The sequence below is a fragment of the Pongo abelii genome, chromosome 8, assembly GCF_028885655.2.
Source record: "Pongo abelii isolate AG06213 chromosome 8, NHGRI_mPonAbe1-v2.0_pri, whole genome shotgun sequence".
Classification (NCBI taxonomy): domain Eukaryota; kingdom Metazoa; phylum Chordata; class Mammalia; order Primates; family Hominidae; genus Pongo; species Pongo abelii.
Window position 1 is genome coordinate 68296745 of NC_071993.2, and position 6178 is coordinate 68302922.

At 40.0% G+C, this 6178-nt stretch overlaps 1 protein-coding gene and 1 long non-coding RNA gene across 2 annotated transcripts in view; both read right to left on the reverse strand.

Moving 5' to 3' along the window:
- Positions 1-6178, reverse strand: part of LRMDA (leucine rich melanocyte differentiation associated) — a 1127800-nt gene that overhangs the window by 818056 nt on the left and 303566 nt on the right. The window lies entirely within an intron of this gene.
- LOC134761991 (uncharacterized) overlaps positions 557-6178 on the reverse strand; it is a 29613-nt gene continuing 23991 nt past the window's right edge. The window contains exon 2 of the long non-coding RNA XR_010141413.1: positions 557-5403. This is a non-coding gene — a long non-coding RNA (uncharacterized LOC134761991). The remainder of the gene's footprint in view (positions 5404-6178) is intronic.

Below are 6178 nucleotides of genomic sequence, written 5' to 3' on the forward strand. Positions count from 1 at the left end.
CTGAAGATGGTCGCCTGTGCAGAAAGGATTTAGACTAGCAGAGGGTGGGGCATGGCACTACTAGTTTTTCATTTATTAGAAGCCTTAAGCATAACAATACTATTTGTCTTTCTAAATGGTATTCTTATTTTATTAAAAAAATTGATTTAATTTTTAAAAATCAATCCTAATAGCAATCTGGTGTAGAAGAGGGGACACTCAATTGGGACTCTGAAAACCTACCATCTACACACTCAGCCTGGGAAAGCTACTTGACTTCTTGGGACTTTGCTTTCTTCTTACATAAAATGAAGGACTAGATTCTGAAGCTTCCTCTACGTCTAATTTTAGGACCCTACGACCCTAAAATATCTGATCATTTACAGATCATTTTAAGGAAAGGATACGGCATTCCAAGATCACCCAAATGGTGAAAACTCACAATTTATCACACAAAAAGTTAGACCAAAGATAGTGGTCTCACCATCACAGTAACTTAAGTAATCCCAGTTATCTCTTTAGTGGTAGTTACTCAATTGTGTTATTTCTTCTTCCTCTCAATATGGTCCCTATCGTATTTCATAAATTATAATTTTATGTTATCACATTTTTTTTGCTTGTTAACCACATGTTTTTCTCAGAGATTCTTTCCTGAGTGTTTTCAATGCAGAGGCAAAATTTATTTGAATAATACCATAATTAAATCTCTTAGCGGCTGTATTTTATTTTAGAAGACAGGAATTACATTCAACTTTTTTTATTGAACTGTCATTTTTATCTTAACTGTGGCTTAACCTCGTAATCTAATTATTTTTTCTAAACCTACTTTACAGCTAATAAAAGATATGAAAAATTAAATTACATAATAAAGCATGAAGCAAGTGTAGCTATCATGAGACTCTCAGACTGAAAAACTAGCATGAACTAATTTATACTATGGAAGAGCTGTTTTTCCCCATATTAAAAAAGATTAAATAAAAAAGCTCTTTAAATGGAATAATAAATCAGCTATTCTAATTTCCATAGATATCTTCAGAACCAAGGTTAAATCATCATCACAGAATACCAACTTCTCCATCACAGTAGAAAGGAATCACCCCAACAAGATCTACCCCTAAGATCTCTGTTTAAGGAAATTTATAAAAGAACAACTCCCTCTTCCTCCTCCTCTCACTTCCAAAGCTTTTAGTTTTCAACTCTAATATAATAAAAATTCTTTTTTCTTCCCTCTTTTCCTTTAGGATGTGTCCTAATTGTTTCTGTCTTCCATAAGGGCCATGTCAAAATATAAGCTCCCCCCTAAAAATAGCACTCTCTACCCATGCACTCTGAAACATCTGCACAGGTAAGTATTTGAAAAATGATCTTTATGATGATGAAATAAAATTTATTCACAGTGGTAATTCTTTGGGGCCATTAGGAATTCATTAAACAATACCTCAGCTCTAGAATCATCAAACCCTCTGACAAATATTTGTAAGAGCCTCTGCAAATAGGGACACCCACGTTACAAGGCAGCAGAAGCTACAAAAGTGTAAGTGTGTCTTTCTAATTTACACTCAGATTTTCCCGAGTCCTGAACTAGAAGTTCTGATCTTAGCAAAGACAGCAGATAATCCTTTCTTCATGGTAGTTTGAACGAAAACAATTTTAAGTAGTTTTACGATTTACCCCTTAAGTGCAGTGAACCAAGACCACCAAACTAGTTGCAGGGAGAATTCAGTGAGTTGGAATTGTATTGTTTCAGTTGTTTAAGCCAAACACCTCTGTCAGTCTGAAATTGAATTATTTATGTAATGACCTCTTACCTAATGTTTGTGGAGCATTTACACTATATAAAACATGGCATGGCATTAGGTATGATGGGAGATACAGAAAGTACCAAGCCTGCTCCTGCTCCCAAGAGAAGAAATGTTTATCTAGCTGGTGGTGACATGCCAATAGGAAAAGAAGCTGAACACAGTAACTTCACAGTGCAGAAACTTCCCAAACAAATACCTTAACCAAGTAGTTGAGGTTAACATTTCCAGTGAGAAGCCAGGCTGGTATCATGTCCCCCTTGAGATAATGTGATACCTGTGTGGTACTTTTCCCAAAATCTGTAACTCCAAACTAATCATGAAATAACACATCATATGAAACCCACGTTGAGGCACATTCTACAAAATACCTGGCCAGTATTTTGACTGTCAAGGTCATCACGAAAAAACAAAGAAAAGCTGAATTGTCACAGTCCAGCAGAAACTAAGGAGACACGATAACTAAAAGCAGTGTGGTATTCTGGCCCCTGGATTCGTTGCTGGAACAGAAAAAGGACAGAAATGGAAAAACCAGTGGAATCCAAATAAAGTCTGGAGTTTTAGTCAATAACATTGTTCCAATGTTTTCTTAAATTTGACAAATGGTGTCAGAGTGATAGGAAACGATAACACTAGGAGAAACTGAAATTAGGTTAGGTGAATTACAGGAATGCTCTATACTATCTTTGCAACTTTTCTGTAAATCTAAAATTATTCCAAAATATATTGTTTTTAAAATTTATTTTCAAAAGAAATGGGAAGATATAGGGCACAGGGTACAAAGTTGCTGTAATGTAGAATGACTAAGTCTAGAGGTCTAAAGTACAGCATGAGGACTATAGTTAATAATAAAAAATTAAAAGATACAAATTATGTTATGTGAATTTCACCCTGATTTTTTACGTATATGATGTGAATTTTGCCCCAATTTATATTATACACACACACAGAGAGAGAGAAAGAGAGAGAGATGATGATGAATAAAAGAAGATGAGTAACATGGGGGTATTAAAAAATCTACAGTTAGATTGCATCTTACAAAATTGACAATATTTGACCTTTTCCACCTATAAAACAGCATTTTCATATGATTCAACCTAACACACCTCTGTGGGCTTGGGAGACGTCATGATAAGATGGAGCTTATGCTGGACATGACAGTAACTGACATAGCAAAAAGGACACATTCCAGGAGAAGGGAACAGTGTGAGCAGAGGTGGGGACGTGCACAGTGTGGTCAGAGATGGGAGAGAGACCTGCCTGTGCCTGTGCATGTCAGCAGGGAAGTGACAGAAAATACGCTGGCACAGGAAGGGCTTCAGGCAGGGAGACAGTTTAGGAATATAGAGGATCTGGGCTCTGAATCTGAATACATAGGAAAGAGCCTGGCCCTCCCAGTGGCCAAGAATGTCCCCTGGAAAGGACTGCAGCCTCTAAGGGACAGTGACACATCAAAGTGCCTCAATGGCCACATTTTCAGGTCCCGAGTGAACACCTAGCATAATAGAAAGATGACCGAACTACAAATTGGCAGATCTAAGTCCTGATTCTGGTTCCGCCACTAATGGGGTGAGAAACCCTAAACAAGTCCCCTCCTTCTGTCTCCATCTCAGGTTTCTACCCTAAAGAGGAGGGGAGCTGGATAAGTCGGTCTCCAAGGCCTGTTCCAGCTCTAAAATACTAACTCTGATGAGGAATAAAATATGTTTTCTGGCTCCTAGAAGCAACATGTGGTTCACTCAAGTAGAGAGAATGATGCAAGGTCCGTGAAAGCAAAAACACTGAGAATAAAAGGACTGTGTTTTTATACACAAGAGTCTATTCTTTTATGATACATGTCTAGACCCCTCTAAATATTTAAACAACAATATCATACCAGTATGAAACCTCTCTAAATCAGGCTCTGTGGTTAAGGAGGATATATGAACAGATGTGATCTTATTAAGGCCCTAATGTAACTCAAAAACAATTTGTCATATCTGACGGGTATTGTTAAATTATGTTCACCTGCCAGAGGCAACCAGAGAAATTACCAACCGCCTTTACTCTAGTGCTACTCAAAATTCTCTAAAAAGCTCCCATAGATGTGTCCAGGATATGTATTTTTTAAAATAGTAACCTAATTGTCACCAACACATAACAGCCAATGTTTCACAATTCCTTTTCATGTATATTTTATTACGGGGCCCAACTGTTTCAACACCCTAGTGGTTCAGCTTTAATGCAGCTCAGGAAACCCCCTAAGTAATATCACAAAATGCTTAACATCTGTGAAACTTGGACCCAAAAATGTTCCAATTTTTTCTTTGGGTTGGGGGGAGCGCTTGGGTGTGGGGTAAGCTGGCCGCGGTTTTCATTAACGACAATAGTGTTGGAGCTTACAGGTATTTTAATCACTTCTCAGGCAGGAAGAACATTTTGAGTTTACCTTCCTACATGCTCAGAATTCTTTCAAACTACCATCGCCATGCTTGCTCAGAGTCAGTTTAAACATGAGCCCATTTCCTCTTCCTTCTCTAAACGTTTGCCTCATCTCTCCTTCTTGCATTACAATATTTTAATTAAGTGAAACAGTGAAAGAGAGAGGAGAAAAATGAAGTGTGAAGCATGTGGTGTATTTCCCAGGCTATTTCAAAACTTCTCAGAACTCTTTGGTCTCCAGAGGTGGTTGAAATATTCTTTATCCCACGAAGGAAAGGATGAAAAATTGATCTCCTCCAAACTTCAAATACTGCAGATTTCCACAAATGCAGACTGTAGGAAAGAAAGGCAGGCTTAGGAGTTACCAGACGAAACAGGAAGCAGTTCTCAGAGGACCCACAGCTCATCCCAGGAAACTCCACGGGCAGAGCGTGTACACAGAGCCACCGGGAGAATAAACAGCGGCTCCACTTCTAAGAGAAATCAAAGCAAATCTCAGAGAAACTGAACATGGAGTCAAACCTCAGTAATTCGGATTAACTGGGGGGAAGGTCAGGTTGGATCAGGACAAAGCTGTGATGATAAAGTTTTTTTTTTTTCTTCCACAAAGTACAACTACATTTATTTCAAGGTTCACCCAACCCATCCTTCCCACCTCATCTCTTACCACCCCCTCCCAGCTCCCTCGCTCCCTTGTGGGCAGCTTTCGTCTCCACACAGACCGTAATCTTCCCCATCCTTATGCTTCTGTTCATGATGTTCCCCTTTTGCCTGAAATTCCCCAACCCCCACTGCCTACTTGGTAAACGCCTTCCCAATTTTCAAGACCCCACTCCAAATGTCACCTCCTAATCAGAATGAATAGCACTAATCACATAATGTTTTGTGCATACCAATCATACATTAAAGCGATTCTCACCTTGGCCAGCTGCTATTAAAGTCACCTGGAGAACATTTCCATACAATCCCAATCCCCATGCCAATCACCAGAAATCTGATCGAGTTGGTCTGAGGTACTCCCTGACCATTGGTATCCTTTTTACAAGTTTCTCAGATAATCTCAGTGTGCAGGCTGGGCTTCTAACTTTGTGTATAGAACTTCTCACACTGTTCAGAATGATTCACCTGTACCCCAAGAGCAGAGGGCCCTTGGCAAAGGCTTGCTGTAGGCAGGGATGGAGGACATGAGTCCTTCCAGAGGCTTCTGTAAGAAAAAGGAACTTCATGTGATTTCAACATGTGGCTGTCCCCATGTGGCTTATCATGAACACACATGTATTTTTCATAGTGTGCCTCCCATCCACCCCCACAGCACACCTATTCAAGTGTTGGGGGAGGACTCACCACTGCAGCTCAATCTGACTTCCCATTATTTCCCCACACAGTAGGCTCTTTGCCACCTGGATGGCCTTGCCCCTCCCTCTCCATCTTATTGAACTATCTGCCTTCTTCAAGGCCCACTGACCATTTTGTCTCCTGAAGCCTTCCTTTGCCTACTTCAACTCCCAAGGGTTTACTTTCCCACTCAATTCCCACTTAATTTAGCCCCTGTCCTCAGATGCCTTGATTGGCTGACAATCTCATGATATGTGTATGAAAAAACTTTGACATGGAGAGAGCAAGGAATGTGCATCTTACAGAGATTTTTACTTCCTGCCTATAATGCAAGTATCTTAGTCAGTACAGGCTGTTATAACAAAGCACCATACACTGGTGGCTCACAAACAACAGAAACGTATTTCTCATGGTTCTGCAGGATGGAAGTTCTTGGTCAGGGTGCCAGCATGGCCTGATCCTGGCGTGAGCCCTCTTCTAGGTTGCTGATAACTGTCTTTACATTCTGTCCTCACAGCACTCTCACGGATTCCTTTTATAAGGGTACTAATCCCATCGTTCATGAGAGCTTCACCCTTATGACCTAATCACCCCCCAAAGGCCCCACCTCCTAAAACCATCACACTGGGGCTTAGGAGTTCAAC